The sequence below is a fragment of the Pongo abelii genome, chromosome 2 (genome assembly GCF_028885655.2).
Source record: "Pongo abelii isolate AG06213 chromosome 2, NHGRI_mPonAbe1-v2.0_pri, whole genome shotgun sequence".
In the NCBI taxonomy this organism is placed as follows: domain Eukaryota; kingdom Metazoa; phylum Chordata; class Mammalia; order Primates; family Hominidae; genus Pongo; species Pongo abelii.
The window spans coordinates 6,847,624-6,871,337 of NC_085928.1; the positions used below are offsets into that span (position 1 = coordinate 6,847,624).

At 43.7% G+C, this 23,714-nt stretch overlaps 1 pseudogene; it reads left to right on the forward strand.

Annotated features, from left to right (window-relative positions):
* The first annotated feature begins 14,949 nt into the window (after nt 1–14,949).
* LOC129058317 (endogenous retrovirus group K member 7 Env polyprotein-like) lies at nt 14,950–20,267 on the forward strand (annotated as a pseudogene).
* Nucleotides 20,268–23,714: the final 3,447 nt, after the last annotated feature.

The window sequence follows — 23,714 nt, forward strand, 5'->3', positions numbered from 1 at the left end:
AAGCTTTCTCTGCCAGTGAATCACTCAACTAATTGCCAGGTCCTGTTTCCCTGTTTATAATCTTGAGCCTGAAGAAGCCTTCTGTAAAGGCCACAGTAAATATCCCTGGCTAGCAAGACAAACATTTATCCTAGGGGCTGGATTACTATGCTGGGAGGTCTTAGATTCCTGGGATTTAGTGCATGCTCGCACCTCACATTTTTTGGGTGACCTTCACCTCTCTGCCTCAGTTTCTGAAGCTGCACAATGAAAACAATGTTCCCCACTGAGTCACATCACAGGATGGCTCCGAGCTCCCCGTTGGAAGGTGGAAAAGGGTATTTGGCGGAGGGTATGGTTTATCTGTGCCTCTAAATGCTTCTCCTCCTCCTTCTGGAAGCTGGCTCATTATGTTGGGAATTGAAATGCATTCTCTGTGGGCATCTGAAGTAGATTCCTTACGGGAATGTTTAGTGGGTGGGTGAATAAAAGAGACACATTAACAAAGTTGTGTTATTCTAGAGAAAAAAATGTCATATCTTCATGTTTTTGTGACCACAAAGTGCAGAGTTGAGGAGGGGGTGGACAAGAAAACAGTATTGTTCTCTGGAGCTATTATTCCCAGATGGCTTGCCCATGATAGAAGCTTTTCTGTTGCTGTTGAATGTCATTTTTCCAAGAAAGCCAGTCAGCTAACTGGCAACCATGTGGGTGATGACATGCCCCACCTTTCTCTTTAGTGAGTTCCCCTTCCTTGGAATTAAGAATAGACTGAATAAACCCTCGTCAGAAGGTGGGGTAGAGAAAGTTCAATCAGAAGAGGGGTTCAACTAAGTACCACTCATTTTCCTCCAACCCTAAGGTTCAGAAATTCTAGTCCCTTTTGGTGCCACATCCTCTTCTCAATAGACAACCCAAGCTGTGCAGCAGTGCGCAGGGACAAAAGGCTCTGTAGGCTGAGAAAATGTGAGATTGGAATGACACACAGAAGGTATTTATGTCTGCTACAGCACAACAGCCAGGAGAACAGGGAGGGAGGCTATTATATGTTTGAGGACACATCATATGTATTTGAGAACTTTCAACAGGAAGGGTTGCATGGACCATGGACTCTGTAGCCTGAAAGGAATCCTGGGAGCCCCTGGAATCCCTCTGGATGTAGCTTTCAGCCACAGGAAGCTCTGTTACTGAGGAGAGACGGGAGGAACCCCAGCACCAAAAACCCAGAGAGGGTGAGCACAGTGGTAGAAACTGCGGACGGTATCAGCTTAGCCAGGCCCTCATTTTAGAGTAAATTACAACCACAATATAACAGCTCCCCAGGCTTAATCCTCTGCTATGTGCAGGTGTGATGCATAGCTTGCTTCATTTACCTCAACAATTCTTCAAGGGAGATATTACAGGCCTATTTTGCAGATGAAGAAACTGAGGCTTCAGTTTCACTAGAGAGAGAAAGAGAGTTGCCTTGCAAATGGCAGAGCCAGTATTCACACTCAAGCCTATCTGACTCAAGACCCACGTTCCTTCCAGTGTGTCAATAGTCTTGATTTAAAAGTGGGGATTATAAACCCCACTTTTTTGCAGACAGAAAAACTGAGCTCATACAGTGGAGATAACACTGAGCAAACTGAGGTTTGACTGCTTCCAAATTTCTGCCAGGCATTTTGTATGAGGAGCAGTTAGACCTTGCAGAATGATGAAGCTGGGGGACTGACCATAGGGTGGTCTGATCAAACCCCTTTTGTCTACAGATGGAGAACTGGACTTAGAGGGTAGAGGTAAGCAGCTCATGGCAGGAGGCAAGAGAGTGGCAGGCCAAGCACAGAGCCCCTGTCTTCAGCCTTCCAGGGGTATGAGTGAGCTGCTCTTGGGTATAGTGGGAACAGATCTGTCCCACCTGCCTCCTGATGGCCTCTGTGCGCCTGGCAGGGATGCCTGCCCCAGGCTGGGATGGAGGCATGTCCACAACCTTGGAGGGGACCCAGGAGGCCAGGGCAGGTGGGGTTGACCTTGTGACTGGGAAGCTGGCTCTGTGTGAAAGCACAGCCAACTGGACAGGGGCCTGGGGCCTAGGGGTCAGCAGCCCAGCACCTGTCTATGCTGGTGAACCTGGGAGAGAGTGGGGGGTCAGGTGAGGTGCAGAGAGCAAAAGCAGGGCTTTATTCATGGAGGTATACTGTTGTTCTCAGATGCCCCTGCTCATCCTATACCTCCCTTAAAGGCTCAGCCTTTGGAGAGAAGCCCTCTGAAACCATCTAAACTCCCTTTTCCTCCTCTGGCTGCAAGAGTCGGAATTCTGACTACCATTACTAGAAGGCTGGTTATGTGTCAGGCCCTGGGCCAGACACGCTACAAATGAGATCTGACATTGAGCTTTCCCGACAATCCTGTGACCACGCTGTAATGAGCTAAGGCTCAGAGAGATCAAGTGACTTGTCTAAGCTCACACAGCTGATGAGCAACAGAGCCAGGGTGGCAGCTCTATTAGGATAAAGACTTTTTTTTTTTTTTAATTCTAGACAAGGTCTAGCTCTGCGGCCCAGGCTAAAGTGCAGTGGCGCCACCACAGCTCACTGTAGCCTCAAACTCCTGGGCTTAAGCAAGCTTCACACCTCAGCCTCAACCTCCTGAGTAGCTAGGACTACAGGTATGAACCAACACACCTGGCTAATTTTTAAAATTTTTTGTAGAGATGGGAGCTCACTATGTTGCCCAGGCTGGTCTCGAACTCCTGGACTCAAGTGATCCTCCCACCTCAGCCTCCCAAAGTACTGGGATTACAGTCATGAGCAACTGCACCCAGCTGGGATTTCTGACTCTTGTTTGCTGCTGTATTCTCAGTGGTTGGCACATAGTGGCCACTGGAATACACATTTGTTGAATAAATGTCTGACTCCAAAGCCACACTCTTTGCCCTATACCCCTCTGCTTCCTGGGAACTCTCATGGTGGGAAAATTCAATTTTGAGTGAAAATTGACTTGGAGGACTTCAATCAAGAGTGAATCCATTAATTTCTCTTCTATGGGTACTTTCTGTACTCACCAAAATAAACAATAAAGAAAACTCCCCAAATAGAGTGTCAATGACATTATGCACATTTTTATAATTAGTAATCAGGGCTGCTGTGGAATTGATTTCTTCCTCAGGAGGATTCACAGAGATGCTTGTTAGCTCATTTTGCTTTTTGTCTTTCCTGCAGACAACATGGACAGCAACAGACCTTTGTTTTTCTGTGTCTGGTCCTTCTCCAAAAGTTCAAAGCCTCTTTGATTTTGCAACAGACAGTCTCTAAGGCACCCTCATTAAACCATGAGTTTCTGACTTTATATTCAACCCAGGCTTTGGGGGTGTGGAAAGGGTCATCTATATATCCTCAGATTTCCAAAAAAGGAATTGCGAGGCTGGCTTACTGCATAGCTCCCTGTTGCACAGCAAGACCCAAGGCCATCGAATGTTCTGTTTGTTGGGTTATTACCATCCATGCTACACAGCAACTACAGTTCTACAATTACAAGTGAACTTCATCTAACTTTACTGACCATGATTTTTGTGGTTGTTCATCATTTAGGACATATAGTTCAGCATCTCACAGAGCCCTAAGTCAAAATAATGCACTTTTGAGTTTTAACTTCTCAGAGCTGAAAGGGATCCTACAGATGACCACATCTAACTTTTCCCAAAGTCTGTTTCACACCACACAGCCACAGGATACTGTACCCAGGAAGGTTTCCTTTGTTGCGGAAGTGTGGGAAGTGCTAAGTGGTCTGCCTCCCTATTAGGACCCACAATGCGTAAGAGCAGACTGAGGTTTCCAAGAAGTCCTGTAGGAAATATACTTTTGTTTAACTTTGTTCTACACCGTATTCCCAAAATTACTGGCCCAGGAAGGGGAAGCCTTCTATGTTTTCTTTCTTTTTCAATTTATGGAAAATTCTTTGGGAAATAAAACTCTTATCAGACTCCACCTCTCCACCTCCCAATTTTACAGATGTAGAAAGTGATGATCAGTGGAGGAAAGAGAAGAAAGTGGCCGGAAGTTGTCCATAGGCCAGGCCTGGGATGTATGTCTTAACTCCGGGTTCATGATTCCTCTCAGCCACACCTCCCAGGTAGGACTGTCAAATGGTTGTTAACAGAGATAGCAGGATAGTAAAGTGCAGATTGACCCAGGTTTTATTGCACCAGGTTTTGCTGATTCTGAAGCCGAGTGTGCTGAAAAAGATAACTGTGGAGCAAGTTCACTTCCAGTCATCCCAGGTGACTGTTTTCACGCCTGCATTTGAGAGCACAGGGGCTGAACATGGCCACCCTCCCTCTTCTCCAGCTGTAGATGACTCCTTATAAAGAAGATTTGGGGTAGCTGGAAGATGGGAAGGCGGGAAGGGCGGGTGGTCAGCGACAAGAAGGCCATCACACATCAGCCCGCTGGAGTGGCTGCTTGACTACAGCGATGGTGGCCCCTCACTGAATGGGACAGGATACTGCAATGGTGAAACTCTGGGTTTAAATCCTGGCTCCACAGAACAACTGCATGACCTTAGACAAGCAACTTAATCTCTCAGGGCCCCAGCTTTCCCACTGTGAAAATGGGATAATAATGGCACCTACATTTTCTGGGCACTGCTCTCTCAGAGGAGTTTATGCCATGATTTCTTCATAGGGAACATGGGGTAATAAATACAAAGTTCCTGACATAGAAGGAGGTTTTCTAAAAGACACTCAGAGGCTCACCTGGTGGCTCCCTGTCATAAACCTGAAGTGGCCGTGGGGGTGGTTGGAGCAGGTAGCCCGGGAGGTCCTTTAGGCCGGCATGCAGCAGAAGAGCAGAGAAGGGGGTAATAATTTGGGTAAAGATAAGGGAGAGATGCTCAGCCCACAATGATGAAGGGCATTTTTTTATTTTCTTGAGACAGGGTCTGGCTCTGTCACCCAGGCTTGAATGCAACAACATAATGCTGGCTTACGGCAACCTTGGCCTCCTGAGCTTGAGCAATCCTCCAGTTTCAGCATCCCAAGCAGCTGGGCCTACAGATGTGTGCCACCACACCTGGCTAATTGTGTGTGTGTGTGTGTACTTTTTGTAGAGACAGGCCTCACTATGTTGCCCAAGCTGGTCTCAAACCCCTGGCCTCAAAAACAATCCTCCCTCCTCAGCATCCCAAAGTGCTGGGATTACAGGTGCGAGCCACTGCGCTGGGCCAAAGGCATAATTTTTAGTGAAAATTGAGGCAAAGAACAGTTATGGGAGACAAATAGATGACAGTATCAAGGACTTTTTCATTAGCAATTAACAACAACAAAATAAAACCTCAAACTGGCTTAAGAAAAAAAAACAGAGCAGCGGGAACTGACTGTAGACATGGCTGCATTCAGGAGTGCAGGCGATGCCACCAAGAATCGGTCTTGCTCCGTCCCTTGGCTCTGCTCACCCTGCTATTGACTCCGTTCTCAGTCAGATGCTCCCCTCGTTCCCCTCGTGGTGACAGGATGGTGCAGCCCCCAGTGGACATTCTGCAGCTCAGTCACCTACCTCATTCCCGAAACGCCAACCAAAGCCCCAGGATTCATTATGGTTGGCCCAGCCCAGGTCGTGTGCCCCTTCCAATTACTGGCACTGATTGGCCGGTTCTGGTGATGAAGCAGACAGGGGGCTGGGACCCTGGTCTCCTGCCTTCTTTCAGTTTCCTGACTTGTCCGTTAGTCTTCAACTGGCCCACTGTTCTCCGGGCTCTCAAAACCACACGTCATTTAGGCCTCTGGCAAGAAATGGCTACATCCTCTACAGCGGTCTTTTGCATTGACTTGGACTCTTCTGTTGGCTTGAAGGCAGATTCAGGACATGCCAGTTCAGATAGAGGGAGACAGACTCGTGTGGGATGCTGGGATGGCAGGGGATTTTTCATCTGATGTGCCAGTTATGGTTAATAGTGGCTGCCCGAGGGCTGTTTTGCAGAGGATGGTAAAGCTAAGTCCAGACTCGGAGGGGAAAGAAGCTGTGATTGATTAATAATGTCTGCCAGGAGCCCTGGAGCAGTCAGTGGTGGCCGACTTGCAGTGTATGGGCCAAACTTCATTGCAGAAAGAGCATGGATCACAGAAAGCAGCAGCCCTGTTCGCAGACACCTCCACCTCTCAGCCCGGCGATTACACGCTAGTCACTTAGCTTTACAGGAAACAATTCTCCCATTTGCACAATGAGGACATGTATCCCAAAGAGTTGCTGAAAGAGTCAATAGAGACAGTGTATGTAAACTGATCACCATCCTGCACCAAAAACAGAGGCTTTGGCTTTTAACAGAAGTGGAAAGTCATGTTGTTTTTCCAGGGGCCCCATCCCAAAAGTGCTCATATGGCCTAGGACATCTCAGAAAATTTTTCTTTTTTCTTTTTGTTTCACTTTCTTTCTTTCTTTCTTTTTTTTGAGATGGACTGTCGCTCTGTTGCCCAGGGTGGAGTGCAGTGGCTCGATCTCGGCTCACTGCAAGCTCTGCCTCCCCGGTTCACACCATTCTCTTGCCTCAGCCTCGCGAGTAGCTGGGACTGCAGGGGCCTGCCACCACCCCCGGCTAATTTTTTGAAATTTTTTTTAGTAGAGACGGGGTTTCACCGTGTTAGCCGGGATGAGTCTCAGTCTCCTGACCTCGTGATCCGCCTGCCTCAGCCTCCCAAAGTGCTGGGATTACAAGCGTGAGCCACCGTGTGCTGCCGGGAAAATTTTCTTGAGTTCGAACTTCTTTTTTTGAAATATGCGCTGTTGACACCTGGCCTTATCCCTTCAGGCCTTCACAGTTCAGGCCATTTGGCCCCGCTTCTCCTCGTTGACTTTCCCACCGACAGTGCATTGACCAGCACCACCGTCTGAGAACTCACAAAGGATCTGATTTACCTTCCTAGGATTCCGTATCACCTCTTCTTACACCAAGGGACCCAGTGCATGGCAAAAGCTGTATGAAAATGGGCACATGGCCACAGAACAGACAGGTTTTTCCAAGGAAGGCATCAGCAGAAGCTGCTTGCTGGCTCTTTGCTAGAAGCACAGCTAAGGAGCCTGCCTAGGGGAGATACCCGGCAAGGTTGGCATGCTATACTGTTTTTTATTGAGATAAAATTCATATAACATAAAATTCACCATTTTAGCCATTTTAAAATATACAATTCAGTGGCTTTTAGTGCATTCACAGGATAGTGCAACCATCACCACTATCTAATTCCAGAACATTTTCATTCATTCAAAAGAAACCTTAGACTCATCCAGCAGTCATTCCCATTTTCTCCTCTCCTCAGCCGCTGAAAACAGCTAATTTGCTTTCTGTCTGTATAGTTTCACCTGTTCTGGACACTTCATATGAATGGGATCATACAAGTCATGGCCTTTTGTGTCTGTCTTCTTTCCCTTAGCAAAATGTCTTTATTCAAGTTGAAGTATGAATCAGTACTTCATTCCTTCTTATGTCTGAATAATGTCCTATTGTGTGGATATACAATATTACATTTATTCATTTGGCTGTTGTGAATAGTGCTGCTATGAAATTCTTGTAGAACTTTTTCTTTGAACACCTGTCTTCAATTATTTGGGGTATGTACTTAGGAGCAGAATGGCTGTCTCATATAGTAATTCTGTTTAGCTTTTTGAAGAATAGCCAAACTCTTCTTCCCAGCAGCAGCACCATTTTACATTCCTCCCTCCAATTTCTCAACATCTTTGCTAACATTTGTTATTTTTTGTTTTTTAAATCATAGCCATTCTAGGGGCTGGGCAGTGATATCTCACAGTGGTTTTCTTTCTTTCTTTCTCTCTCTCTTTCTTTCTCTCTCTCTTTCCCTCTTTCTTTCTTCCTTCTTTCCTTCCTTCCTCTTCCTTTCTTCCTTCCTTCCTTTCCTTCCTCCCTCTCTCCGTCCCTTCCCCTCCCTCCCTCCCTCCTTCCTTTCTTCTTTCCTTGTCCTTCCTTCCTTCCTTCCTTCCTTTCTTCCTTCCTTCCTTTCCTTCCTCCCTCGCTCCCTCCCTTCCTTCCTTCCTTCCTTTCTTCCTTCCTTCCTTTCCTTCCTCCCTCGCTCCCTCCCTTCCTTCCTTCCTTCCTTCCTCTCTCCCTCTCTTTCTTTCCTTTTTTTTTGACAAGGTCTCACACTGTCTCCCAGACTGGAGAGCAGTGGCACAATCACAGCTCACCCAGCCTCAAATTCCTGGGCTCAAGTGGTCCTCCTGCCCTGGCACCTATAGCTGGAACTATAGGTGCACATCACCACGCACAGCTAATTTTTGCATTTTTTTTGTAGAGGCAGGGTTTTGCCATGTTACCCAGGCTAATCTTGAGCCCTGGGCTTAAGCAATTGGCCCACCTCGGCCTCCCAAAGTGTTGGGATTACAGGCATGAGCCATCATGCCCAGCCTCGTGGTAGTTTTGATTGGCGTTTCTCCAATGATTAATGAAGATAAGCATCTTTTGTGTGCTTATTGACCATTTCTATATCTTCCTGAAATGTCTATTTGAGTACTTAGCTCTTTTTTTTTTTTCTTTTTGAGATGGAGTCTCACACTGTCGCCCGGATTGGAGTGCAATGGCGTGATCTCAGCTGGCTGCAATCTCCACTTCCCAGGTTCAAGTGATTCTCCTGCCTCAGCCTCCCGAGTAGCTGGGATTACAGGCACATGCCACCACACCCAGCTAATTTTTTGTATTTTTAGTAGAGACAGCGTTTCACTATGTTGGCCAGGCTGGTCTCTAACTCCTGACCTCGTGATCCGCCCACCTTGGCCTCCCAAAGTGCTGGGATTACAGACGTGAGCCACAGCAACCAGCCCTTACTCATTTTTTAATTGAGTTGTTTTGTCGTTGTTGAGTTTTAGTTCCTTATGTATCCTGGATATTAATCTCTTATTAAGTAAGTGGTCTGCAGATATTTTTTCCCATTCTGTAGGTTTCCCATTAAGTCTAATGTTGACTCTGGATTTTTCATAGGTGCCCTTAGTCATGTTGAAGAATTTCTTTTCTATTCCCAGACTGCTGAGTGTTTTTTGTTTGTTTTTTTGTTTTAACATAAAAGGGTGTTGGGTTTTGTCAAATCCTTTTCTGCATCAATTATCATTGGCTTTTTTTTTTTTTTTACTTCATCTATTAATATGGTGCACTGTGTTGACTGATTTTTGTATGTTGAACCACCCTTGCATTTCTGGGATAAATTCTACTTGGTATGGGGTATATATACATACTTTTTTTTTTGAGATGGAGTCTCTGTCTGTCACCCAGGCTGGAGTGCAGTGGGGCAATCTTGGCTCACTGCAAGCTCTGCCTCCCAGGTTCACGCCATTCTCCTGCCTCAGCCTCCCGAGTAGCTGGGACCTACAGGTGCCCACCACCACGCCTGGCTAATTTTTTGTATTTTTAGTAGAGACGGGGTTTCACCCTGTTAGCCAGGATGGTCTTGATCTCCTGACCTCGTGATCCACCTGCCTCGGCCTCCCAAAGTGCTGGGATTACAGGCGTGAGCCACCGCGCCTGGCCGGGGTATAATTTTTTAACATGCTGCTAGAATCAGTTTGCTAGTATTCTGTTGAAGATTTTTACATCTATATTCATAGGAATATGAGCCTCTCCTTTTTTTTCTTGTTATATCTGTGTGTGACTTTGGTATCAGAGTAATTTTGGCCTCATAAAATGAGTTAAATAGTGTTTCTGCCTCTTCTAGTTTCTGAAAGGGTTGAGAAACATTCATTTTAATTCTTCTTTAAACATTTGGTAGAATTCACCAATGAAGCTATTTGGTCCTGAGATTTTCTTTGTTAAAAGTTCTTTGATTACTGATTTCATCTCTTTACTTGTTATAGGTCTATTCAGCATTTCTATTTCTTCTTGAGTTAATTTTGGTAGCTGTATGTTTCTAGGAATTTGTCCATTTTATCTGGGTTTTCTAATTTGTTGGTGTACAATTATTCATATTATTTGCTTATACACTTTTATTTCTGTAAGGTCATTAGTAATGTCTCCACTTTTATTTCTGCTTTTTGAGTAATGTGAGTCTTCTCTGTTTTTGCTTAGGCAATCTAGCTAAAGGTTTGTCAGTTTTAGAAAACCTTTTCAAGGAACCAACTTTTAATTTCATTGATTCTCTTTATTGTTTTTCTACTCCATTTCATGTATCTCTGCTCTTATCTTCATTATTTCCCTCCTTCTGCTTGCCGTGATTTAGTTTGCTCTTCTTTTTCTGCTTCCTTAAGTTATAAAGTTAGATTATTTGAGAACTTTCTTCTTTAATGTAGGCATTTACAGCTATATATATCCCTCTGCACACTGCTCTCACTGCATCCCATAATTTTTTATCGTGTTTTTATTTTCGTTTATCTCAAAGTATTTTTTAATTTCCCTTGTGATTTGTTATTGAGCCATTGGTCATTTAAGAGTGTGTTTTTAAATTTCCACATACTTGTGAAATTTCCAGTTTTTCTTCTGTTATTCATTTCTAATTTCATCCCATTGAGATTGGAGAATATATATTTTATTATTTCAATCTTAAAATTTATTAAAACCTGTTTTGTGACCTAACATATGTTCTACCTGGAGAATGTTTCATGTGCACTTGAGAAGAATATGTACTTTGTTGTTCCTTGGGTGTTTTGTAAATGTGGTAGGTCTTGTTGGTTTATAACTATAACTATAGTTATAGTTATAACACTATAAACTTGTTCAAGTCTCCTATTTCTTTGTTTATCTTTCATCTAGTTTTTCTATCCATTATTGAAAGTGAGGTGTTGAAATATCTAGAATATGTAGAGCTGTCTATTTCTTCCTTCAATTCTGTCAGTTTTTGCTTCATATATTTTGGGTCTCTTTTTTGGGGTGGATATATGTTTGTAATTTGTATATATTCTTGATGGATTGACCCTTTAATCATTATATAGTGTCCTTCTTTGTCTCTTGTGACAATTTATGCCTTAAAGTCTATTTTGTCTGATATCAGTATAGCCACTTAAACTCTCTTTTGGTTACTATTTGCATGTGTTGCCTTTTTCTGTTCTCTCACTTTCATTCAATTCATGTCCTTGAATCTAAAGTGGGTCTCTTGTAGACAGTGTAGAGTTTGATCATGGTTTGTTTGTTTAATCCATTCTGAAAAATCTGTCTTTTAATTGTAGAGTTTAAACCATTTACATTTAATGTAATTGCTGATGGAGAGGGCCTTACTCCTGCCATTTTGCTATTTTTTCTATATCTCATATTTTTTGTCCCTCAATTTCATTTCATTGCTGCCTTCTTTTATGTTAGATAAATATTTTCCATGTACTATTTTGATTTCCTTCTCGTTTATTTTACTGTATACTTTTTAGTTATTTTCTTGGTGGTTGCCTGGGGATTACAATTAATTTATAACATTAGATAAGTTCAAATTAGTACCAACTAATTTCAATAGGATAATAAACATTACTTCTGTATTCTGTTCTCCCATCTGTTTATGTTGTTATTGTCATCAGTTACATTTTTATGCATCATGTGCCCATCAATGTATATGTATTATCATTTGTTTATGTAGTTATTTTTGAAATCATATAGAAAAAAAGAGGAGTTACAAACCACAAATGCCTTTATACTGACTTTTCTATTTATTTACATGATTACCTATACTGGTGTTCTTCATTTCTCCAGGTAGATTCAATTTACTTTTTAGCGTCCTTTCATTTCAGTCTGAACGACCTCCTTTATGTTTCTTGCAGGGCAGGTCTACTAGCAATGAACTCTCTCAGTTTTTCTTTATCTGGAAATGTCTTCATTTCTCTTTCATTTTTGAAGAATATTTTTCCTGGATATAAAAGTATTGGTTAACCATTTTATTCTTTCAATATTTTGAGTAAGTCATCCCACTATCTTCTGGCCTCCTTGGTTTCTGATAAAAAGCCAGCTGTATTTCTTATTAAGGAAGCCTTGTATGTGATGAATCACCTCTCTTCTGCTGCTTTCAGGATTCTGTCTTTGGTTTTCAACAGTCTGATTATGAAGTGTTTCAGTGATACTTGAGGTCCTTGGATGTGTAGATTTATGTCTTTGATCAATTTGGCAAATTTTGGCCATTATTACTTCAACTATTATTTCTCTCTCTCTCTCTCTCTCTCCTCTCCTCTCCTCTCCTCTCCTTCTGAAACTCCTAGGTACTCTTGAAAGTGTACCTCAGGTCTCTTAGGCTTCATTCATTTTTCTTTATTTTTTTCCTTTCTGCTCCTCATACTGAGTAATCTCAACTGACCTTTCTTCAGGATTGCTGATTCTTTCTTGTACTTGTTCAAATATGCTGTTGAATCTCTCTGAAAAAAAAAATTATTTTAATTATTTTAGTTTTCAACTTTAGATTTTCTCCTTGGTTCCCATTACAATTTCTGTCATATCATTGGTAATCTCTATTTTTTTGAAATATAATTCTCATTATTTCCTTTAGTTTTTGTACATAGTTTCCTTTAGCTCTTTGGGTATATTTTAAATAGTTGGTTTATATTCTATTTAGTAAGTTCAATGTCTTGTCTTCCTCAAGAACTGTTTCTATTATTTCTTTATTTCCTGTGTATGGGCCACACTTTCTTGTTTCATTGCATGACTCATAATTTTTTGTTGAAAGCTGAACATTTTGAATATTATGATATGGCACATCTGGAAATCATCTTCCTCCCACCAGGGTTTATTGCAGCTGCTTTTTGTGATTGTCGTTGATTGCTTAGTTCTCTTTCCTTAATTAATTTTGTAAAGACTTTATTTGTTGTTGTATATAGCCACTGAAGTCTTCGTTTTGTTAACCTAGTGGTCAGCTGGTGATTTAAATACAGACATGTATTCTTTGCCTGGAACAAAAAAAGAAAATAAAATCTCTCAGTGTCAGCAAATGGACTCTATGTGCATGCTGGAGTATACCTTCAACACTTGGAGAAGCACTTTACCACTCTGCCTTAGTCTTCACTTCCTCCTTGTGGAAAGCCTTGAGGTCAGCCAGAAGTGAAAACTTCTCAGGTCTTTCCTGAGCATGCACCCAGTTCTGGACATGCAAGCAGGCTTCTAGATTCCCACAAATATGTGAGAGCTTTTCAAAGCCTCTATTTCCCAATGTGTTTTAATCCCCATTCCTTTTTCCCAACCTTTTGGTTTGTCTTTAGTTTGTCCCAACTGTTATCTATTGCCCCAAGTGGCAGCAGCTGTTACATTTGCCTTTTAAAATTTTCAACAAATTCCCCTTGAGTAGCTGCCTTAGCCCTTGGAGATCTCAGCAATGAGTCAATTCTTCAGGGAGCCACAAGATAGGTCAAAACAAACAACCACAGTTATTTGGAAATTAGGTCGATTCTGTCCCTTATGTACTAGCGCCTATACAAAGAATATGGGTTGTTGGTTGTTATCTTCAAGGCCACTGCTGAGCCAGGGTAATTTAAATACCATGAAGCTCTATTAACAAGATTCTGGTGGTTTTTTGTTTTTTTCTTGATTAAATATTGTCTTGGTTGCTGTAAACTTTTATTTAGTTTCCCAATTTCCAATAAAGTTGATTCTGACTGCTTTTGCCATTTTATTTTCTCCTTTTGTGGAGGGATGGGCTTTTGTAGTTCCCTATTCTGCCATTTTCACTTTTAGGGTGCTGACTTTTGAGAAGCAATGTGCACTTCAAAACAGTAGGCATTATATAGAGCTGGAGCCCCATCAGATAGACTACATGGGAAACAAGCAGTGGAAATAGAAGTGGCCCCATCACCATTGTACACAGTGACTCAACTCAAGAATACCTTTAACTTTAGGCTCCACTGGACCAGTAATGCTAGTCCCTCAGCATGTCTGGGGTTGATGGGGAGAAGATACTTATCCCAGGGATGCCTAAAGCTGTAGCTGCTCCTTGTCATTTTAGGTTTCTCATGCCAACAGAGCAGTAGGCAAAGAAAGGAGTTCTTACACTTGTAGGAATATCAGATTCTGCCTATCATGAGGAAATAGCACTGCTGCTAGATAATGGGGTCAGAGAAGAGGATGCCCCAAAGCTCAGGGGATTCAGTGGGGCTCATTTTGGTGTTTCACAGCCCAATGACAACACTTATGGGCAATTGCAGCAATGATAGTCTGCCCAGTGCACAGGGACCAGGGCTTCAAACCTCTAGGGATGATGACCCAGTTACCTCAGCAGACCAGCAAGCTCATATGCAGAAGTGGTGGTCAAGTATGAGGGCTATGCAGAATGAGTAGTGACACACAGGGACAATGAACACCAATGATGACCTTAGAATTCATGGTAATGATGGAGTCTGTAGCTTGTTTGACAAACCCTCTTTCTTAACTTATTTGTAGAAATTGTGACAGGCAACATCCTAAAAGAAGCAGTATCAGAAGGGAGTGGACTTAATATGGGAAAGCAGTATCCCCCAGGTCTCAGCATTCCCACACATGCTGGCCTGACTTCTATATGCCAACACATGCATCTCTTTGCCAAGGGCTTCCTCTGGCTGCTGGAGCCTGCTGTAACCACAGGCATGGCAGCCTAGAAGTACCAGAGTACTAATGCCACATCCCCAACTGCAGCCCTCGACCAGCCCAACCTCAGATAAGATGTCATGGAGGACGTCAGGATATCATTGTATCCTCCACTGGCTCCACGTACTCATGGGAGTAGCTTGTATGTTAACAATTCCTTTCTTGCCTCCTTGCATTCTGTCTCAGTTCCCACTCCCCTACGGTACTGATTGGCATGAAATAAACTACTTGCACTCAAATCCATGACTGAAGGTCTGCTTCTTGGGGAGCCCAGGATAAGATGCCCCACGTCTCTCCTCCTTCCCTTGAGGAAGCCTAGTGTCTTGCTTCTGACTGTTTTCCTTCCCTTTCAAGCACAGAAAAATGGGCCATTTCGACAGACATAACACTTTGCTCACTGAATTGCTGCCCATTGTATTTGGAATGAATAATAACAACAAAAGCCTCCCTAACACGGTCTACCAGACCCTGCAGTATCTGAGCCCAGCCTGCCTCCAGTCCTGTCCTCAATCACTGCTCCTAGTTTTATTGCAGGGAGCCGAAGGCCCATGGGACATGACCAACTCGGCATTCCACTGGAGGCTATATGATCAAACAGCAAACTGTTTATCATGAATGCAGGATGTGAGCAAACTCACCACTGCTCCTGCCGACAGAAGGTTTGCTGGAGGCAATCACTCCCTGGCACTGAGGTTATCTACTGCGACATCTGGAGCCTCTTGTTCGAGGAATGCAGTCTTGCAAGCCTACTCTGGACTGAGCAGCTGACCCCTTCTTACACCCCTCTTCTCACTATCTCTTTTGCCTAATAAATGTGGAGGGCTATGTAAAGCTCAGGGCCCTTGTCCACTAGAGGCAAGGTGCCCCCGACCCCTTCTTCCAAATATACTCTTTTGTCTCTTGTCTTTTATTCCCAGGTTTGCCCCCTTGGTTCAGTCCCCCTAGATCCATGCAGGCTACAAGTGGCACTTGAACAGGTGACAGTCTGAACACAGGGACTACGAGGACATGAACGAAGAAGGTGTGCTGGAGCAGAGGAACTGAAATTGAAAGGTGAACAGGGACGCCGGGACGAGTCTGCCAGCAGCGGATATAAGGTCAGTGCCCTAAGGAGGTACTGGAAGTAGTGCTTTAAAGAGATGCTGGGAACGGGAAGTTTTCTGAATCAGGGTAACAAGGGGAAGAATTTGTCTGTTGAAGAAAAACATTATGTGCAGTTGCTTAAAGTTCCGTTGAGACAGTCTGGAGCTCAGGTTAATTCGCAGGCACTAACTAACCTCCTGCAGAAGCCACAGAATGTTACTGTGCATAACCCATGGTTTCCACAGGCAGGCACTCTTGATGTGGAAAATTGGGACAGAGCAGGAGAAGGATTAAAACGGGCTCATCAAAAAGGTCTTAAAGTTGATTCTTCTGTTTTCTTCACTTGGAGTTTAGTTCATACTGTACTTCTGATATTATCTCCTTATTATTCTGCAGGACAGCAGGCTGAATCTAAAAATCTGAAAGAATATGTTGTCCCACCCACAGCTCCAATTGAAAATAAAAAACAGGAGAGGGAGGATAAAAATTGACCTATACTCCCTCCTCTAATTGCAGAAATATCTGTACCACCTCCTTTGGTAGCAGAAATAGAAATCCCAATACAAAGAATTTTACGCTCTGCTGCCATAGCTGGAGAGCCCTTAGAACCTTGCGCTTTTCCTATTTCCGTAAGGCCTGATAATTTGTTGAAGGAATTAAAAGCAAGTGTGGTAAATAATGGCGTACAGAGCCCATTCACCTTAGGATTGCTAGAATCTGTATTTGGTGCTATGCATAATGCAAACGCAGATTGTAAATGTGCACTGGCACCTGTGAGATGTACAAAAAACGTGGGAAATTTTCTCAGAACTTGTCAGGATGTAGGAACTGAGTGAGTGTCATTGCTGTTCAATGTTAGCGGAAGCAATGGCTAATTTGGTAGTTGACAAATCTGAAAGGAGCCAAGAGTCAAACCCTAAAATGAGAAAACAATTGTGGAAAAACTGGACATTTAAAAAAGGAATGCCACCAGAGCTCAGGACAGAAAGGATCTTACAATGCAGTTCCCCCCATCCTGCCCCACAGCGGAAAAAATGCCAGGACTTTTTCCTCGCTGTAACAAAGGAAATCACTGGGCTAATCAGTGCTGCTCAAAATTTCATCAGATTGGCACACCCCTGTCGGGAAATGAGACAGGGGCCTGGACCCCAGCCCCACAAACAATGAAGGCATTCCCATTCCAAACCTCAACCCTGTTTCAGGGATGGGTTCCCAGAGGTACGTTGATTCCCTCCCCGCAGGAACACCAGGAAGTGCAGGATTAGATCTCCCAGTCAGAGAACAGGTAACGTTAGTTGGGGGAGACAAACCTATCAAAGTTCCCACTGGTATTTGGGGACCTTTACCAACAGGATACACAGGACTAATTTTAGGCAAAAGCCGCCTTAACTTGCAGGGCATTACTGTAGTCCCAGGAGTTGTTGACTCTGATTATGAAGGAGAAATTCAAGTAGTTTTAATGTCATAAGATCTTTGGGTTTTTGAGCCTGGAGAATATAATGCTCAATTATTGCTTATTCCCTGCAAATTACACCCCTCTCCGTGAAAGGAGAAATGAGGAAATAAAGGGTTTGGGAGCACAACTACATGGGAAATCTATCTATCCCAACCCATAGCCTCTAATAGACCCACCTGTGTAGTACAAATTAAAGGAAAGAAATTTTATGGGCTTATGGGTATGGGAGCTGATGTGTCAGTAATATCTAAAGACAATTGCCCCCATCCTGGCCCTTGCAATTAACTTCTACATCCTTAGTGGGAGTAGGAACAGCTCAACGTGTTCAACAGAGTGCTGAGATTTTACCTTGTCTCAGTCCAGATGGACAGTCATGTACTTTTCAGCTTTATGTTGCAAATATAGCCATCAATTTATGGGGTCAAGACTTACTTACAGCATGGGATAGGAGACTTACAAATGAAAACTTTGATAACTCAGGATTTAAAATGTAGAAGAACATGAGATATCAGAGTGGAAAAGGTTTGGGGAGGTTTCTACAATGAAATCCTAACCCAATATCAGTAACTGGAAAAAACAGAAAAGGGCTAGGACGTCAGAATTTCTGATGGAAGTCATTGATATTTCTCCTCCGCCCACTGCCTTACCATTAGAATGACTCTCTCTACCTAATCAAACAGTCAAAACCTTGCAAGTTTCTCTTTCTTTAATTACACGAATTGCGACTATGGGCAGGCATAGGTCAAAAATGCTTACAGGATATGATCCTGACAAAATTATTGTTCCTTTAGACTCCCAGCAACAAGCCACAGCTTGGGAAATGGTGACTGCCTGGCAAACTCTTTGCAGATTTCGTGGGTGCTATAGATAACCTCTACCCCTTAGACAAAATTTTACAATTTTATAAAATCCATTCTTTCATTCTTCCTGTGATTACTCATCACACACCTATTCCAGGTGGACAGACTTATTTTACTGATGGCTCTTCCAAAGGTCATGCCGCTATCTATGGACCTAAATACACTCAAACAATAATGACCTCTGGTGCTTTAGCTCAACGCTCAGAGCTAATTGTAGTCATTCAGGTTTTACAGCTTACAGCTTCAGATCCTATCAACATTGTCTGTGATTCAGCTTATGTTGTAAATGTAGCCCGTTGCATGGAAGCTGCTACAGTTAAAAGTACACTAGACCCAGAACTGCTTAATTTGTTTCACTTATTCTCATATGCTGCATGCTACATGCCAAACAGGTGAGACAGCTGTTCATGTACAGCTACACTGTCATCATTTGCTCATATGGGGCTACCTAAACAATTAAAAACTGACAAGGGACCCGCTTAATCTAGTCATGCTTTTCAAAATTTCTTACAGCTTTGGGCTATAACCCATAAAACAGGAATTCCTTATAATCCTAGAGGACAAGGCATTATAGAACAGGCACATCAAATATTACAACGCATGCTGAAAAAACAAAAAGGGGGTATAGGAGGCCAACTACCACCTTAATCAAAACTACATTTAGCCTTATTTACTTTAAATTTTTTGACTCCTGGTATGGATGGTAAGACTCCAGCAGAAAGACATTGGCAAGTGTTAGATGAAAAGAGGAAAGTTTATCCAAAAGTGTTATGGAAATCCCTGGAAAAAGGACAATGGAAAGGTCCAGTGGACTTACTGATGAGGGGAAGAAGGTATGCTTGTGTTTTTACAGGAGATGGACAAACCGTGTGGGTGCCCTCAAGGTGCGTGCGACCATGCAATGGGAGACTGGAGGAACCTAGGGTGGCCAACCATGGGCCCAGTCCCTCTGATACGAGCCATGAGTCAGCTAAGCCTGAGTGCAAAGATGGAGAGAAGGCCAACCGGAGTCACGACACAGTTCTAATGTTGCATTTGTAAAAAGTATCACCACTCAATTAACAGTTTGTGTTTTTAATCCTTATGTCTTTTTGGCAGCTAAGAAATACCAGCTCTAGGTAAACAATACCCAACTGACCTGTAAATCTTGCCAGTTATATCACTGCATTAATCATAGCACATTGCAAACATGTAATATCTCTACCTTGATGATTTTAGGTCTCATCCCTGGGCTATGGATTCCTGTTAATCTGTCTGAGCCTTGGGCTGCCACACCTGCTTTGCATTTTGTAAAACTTCTTCTAACTCAGCTAACTCATTGTGTCCATAGAGCCTTAGGCATGATAATTTTTGCTATTGTTTCCTTGATCACACTAATAACTTCTGTTGCGATATCTTCTGTACCTTTGCATAGTTCTATTCAAACAGCTCAGTACATGGAGAACTGGACACGCACAGCCAGCCAAGCGTGGCTACTTCAGAATAAAATTAACACTGAGTTACAAACTGAAGTGGCAATGTTGAAATCCATGGTTCTATGGTTAGGGGAACAAGTACAAAGCTTGCAATTGCAGCAGCAATTGTGTTGTCATTTTACTCACACTCATATTTGTGTAACCAACTTAGAATATAACCAAAGTGAGTATCCGTGGGACCTTGTGGAAGACCATTTTCAGGGAGCTTTCACATCCAACATCACCTTTGATATTGGTGAATTACAAAACAAAATTCTTGATTTAAATAGGCAAACTCAAGAATTTGAGCCTTCTTTAGAAGACTGGACTGGATTCCAGCAAGGCCTGGAAAGCCTCAACCCTTGGAACTATCTAAGGCACCACAGTTACATCTTTTATGTGGTTCTTGGAATAATGTTGTTTTGTCTCTGTCTTCTGTTTATAGTCTGTAAAATCAGATGGACTGCCAATCGGAGAATAAGAGCTGCCCAGCCTGGCCTTACATTCTTTCAATTAATTCATAAACAGAAAGGGGGATATGCAGAGAGCCGAAGGCCCATGGGATTCGGCATTCCACTGGAGGCTATATGATCAAACAGCAAACTGTTTATCATGAATGCAGGATGTGAGCAAACTCACGACTGCTCCTGCTGACAGAAGGTTTGCTGGAGGCAATCACTCCCTGGCACTGAGGTTATCTACTGCAACATCTAGAGCCTCTTGTTCGAGGAATGCAGTCTTGCAAGCCTACTCTGGACTGAGCAGCTGACCCCTTCTTCCACTCCCCTTTTCACTATCTCTTTTGCCTAATAAATATGGAGGGTTGTGTAAAGCTCAGAGCCCTTGTCTACTAGAGGCAAAGTGCTCCCTGACCTCTTCTTCCAAATATACTCTTTTGTCTCTTGTCTTTTATTCCCGCATTCGCTCCCTTTGTTCAGTCCCTCTAGGTCTGTGTGGGTTACATAGTGGCACCCCGAACAGTGACAGAATCGGGTGTTCCACATTTTATGAACACCTTCCCATCATTTCTCATTTGGTGAATTATTACTCATCCTTCAGATTTTAGCTTTCAAGCCATTTCCTTGGAGAGACCTCCCCCAAGCCCCCTCATATTGACCATTTCCCTCTATGATTCCTTGAGAGGACACTCTGCTTTTCCATTTGATGCTTATAGTAAGTCACCTTCGTATATTTACTGGTGTATTTATCTGATTAATATCTTTCTCCCAACTAAACTGCACAGAAATGTTGAGATGGGCCCTGAAGTTCTCCAAGGCAGATAGATGGCAGCAGTGAAGTTGTTATAAGGAGGGAGAGCAAGAGAGGACGTGGCCAGAAGCCCACAGGTCCCTGGCTGATGGAAACATGAGGTGTGAAGAAGGCAGCATTTTCAGAAACTTTGAGTGCTGTTTTCCCTCTTGACTCCACAACCCCCTCCACCTAGGTCCTCATTTCCTTGCTCCTCTTGATTATAAAAGTTTTCAAAAGAATCATTCATGCCCCTTGTCTCCTACTGCTCTCATCTCAGTCACAAAATCAGGCTTTTGTACCCACTACACCACCAAAATATTTTGTCAAGGCCAGCTATGCGCCTCCAAGTGGCTAAATCCCAGGGACCACGGTCACTCCTCATTCTCTCTTGGCCCATCAGCAGCAGTAGACACAGCTGTGGGCCCCACCTTTCCGAAGCCCTCTCTTCCCCTTGCAGACTGCTCCTCTGCTTCTCCTCCCTCGCCAGCCACTCCTTCCCAGTCTCCTTTGCTGGTGTCTCCTGACTGCCTCGACCTCTGAATGCTGGGGGCTCCCAGGTTCAGGCCTGGGTCTCTGCTTCTTTGACCACAATCACTCCCTTAGTAATGTTCATTCTGATGCACACAGGTTTTAAATGCCTCCTGTAAGTCAACAACTCCCAAATCAGTATTACTAGCTTAATCTCCTTCCTGGATGCCTGACTCTATACTCAGCTGCCTGCCTGCAACCTCCCCTTAGAGATTGTAGATATGTCAAACTACACATGGCCAAAAGCAAGCTCCTGGCTCTCTTCTCACCCCACCCTGATCCTCCTGCTTTTTCCCCCATCCCAGTAAATGACAACTCTGTCTGTCCATGAGCTCAGGCCAAAACCTCTGTGTTCCCTTGACTCCTCCCCATGTCCAATTCATCACCATCGTCAGAGGTGGTCCTCCTGTGTCTGCCCTTGCCTTCTTGCCGCTCTTTCTCAACCCTGCAGCCTCGGCAACCTTTGGAAAGGAGAGTCAGGTCATGTCACTTCTTGGCTAAAAAGATTTCAGTGACATGCATCTATTCAGAACAAATCCAAAGTCCCAACAGCAGTGCACAAGGCCCTACCTGATCTGCTCCCAACCAACTCTCCACCCTCCCTCGTCATCTCTGACCCCTCTCCTTCTCGCACTCTTGGCTCCAGCTTCCCTGGTTTCCCTGATGTTCCTTAAATGTGACAAGCTCACTCCTGCCCCAGGGTCTTTGCGCCATTGGTTTTCCTGCCTGCAGTACTTTTTGCAGATGGCCCCAAGACTTGCTTCCTCATTTTTTCAGAGTTCTGCTCAATATCAGCTTCTCCATAATACCTTCCTTGACTGCTCTATTATCAATGGCAACCCCATGTGCCCAGAGCTTCCTATGCCCTTAACCTGCATTTTAAAATTTCACAGCATGTATCCCCATCTCATTTTCTATATTCACTTGTTTGTTTATTGCCCATCTCCCCGGCTAGAACCTGAGTTCCATGAAAGTGAGAACTGTATGCCCAGCTCACCTCTGCAGCTGAGAACAGGCCTTGCTAAAGGAATGAATGAGACTCTGCTCAATAAATATTTATAGATTAAACCAACAAGTAAGTGGATTTATATTTACTTCCACGTGGATCTCAGGGATATATTCAAGATGTCATCTAGTGATGAGAGTTGTGAACTGGGATTCTGAGGAAACAGCTCATTCCTGACCCCTTACTAACCCTTTTGTATGTTTTCAAAGCAAACATGCAAAGCATGAAGACCTTCAAAAACCCTTCTCTTCCCTCTCAAATCCTGATTCAGCTTGCAAAGGGCAAAAGAGCCCTTCCTTTTCTTGTAGGAGACCTGAGTCTCTTAGATGGTTTCCCTATATGACCTTGGTCAATCCAGGTACTCTCGTTGGGCCTCATTTTCTCCTTCTGTAAAGCCTCTGAGATCTTCCAGCTCTGATGTTCTATGGTTCATTTCCACCTGAGATGGCTGTGGCACTTTGACCTCACTGGGGGAAACATTTCAGATAAGCAGGCCCTGCTATCTCTGGAGCCTTTCTCTTCACCTTCATCCCTTCACGTGAAACCCAACACCAGAGCTTGTGGGACAGCCTCCTCATTGATAAAGTGTTCCCTGACTTCTCAATGAGCTTGCACACTGTAGCTGCAGCGATAATGGGCTATATCTGGCCGGCCCGGAATCCTGCCCATGTTCCAGTCAGTGCTGTGGCTATCAGTTGTCTGCTGAGCATGAATGGCCAGAGGCAGAAAAAGGACAAGGAGCCCGGCTGGTGAGAAGTGGAAGTGATTAACTTATGTCGCATGCTCCAGCGGGAGTCTCAGCCAGCGATAGGCGAATGAGTATATGTTGACAGCTGCCTTGGAGTTCACACCACACCATCAGCACTCTGCAGGAAACAGATTACTTCAGGGCTTGAGAGCTCGTTGACAGCTGGAGCTTTCTGATAAAGTTGTCAGAAAGTGAAAAGGACAGTCCCAGGAAGTTGTAAGTTTCCTGTCCTTGGAGGTGTTGTGGTAGAAGAGGAGAAATGGTGGATGGGATGTTTTAGATGAGGTTGAAAGTGCACTGATGGGCTGGGTGCGGTGGCTCATGCCTTTAATCCTAGCACTTTGAGAAGCCGAGGCGGGCAGATTGCCTGAGCTCAGGAGTTTGAGACCAGCCTGGGCAACATGGTAAAACCCCTGTTTCTACTAAAAATACAAAAAATTAGCTGGGTGTGGTGGTGCGTGCCTGTAATCCCAGCTACATGTGAGGCTGAGGCACAGGAATGTCTTGAACCCAGGAGGCAAAGGTTGTAGTGAGCTGAGATCGTGCCACTGCACTCCTGCCTTAGTGACAGATGAGACTCTGTCTCATAGAAGAAAGAAAGAGAGAGAAAGAAAGAAAGAAAGAAAGAAAGAAAGAAAGAAAGAAAGAAAGAAAGAAAGAAAGAAAGAAAGAAAAGCAAGCAAGCAGTGATGGGCAGACCATGTCTGTCCTGTTCTTCACAATGTCATTATAACCTAACATGGTCTCCTCTTCTGTGCTCAGGGGCTCAGGGCCAAGGTGTATCTGTCTGGGCATCATTTGGGGCCCCAGGAAATGGTGGAATGAAGGGAAGGTGGTAGAAGCAAGTTGGGCTAAACTCCTAGAA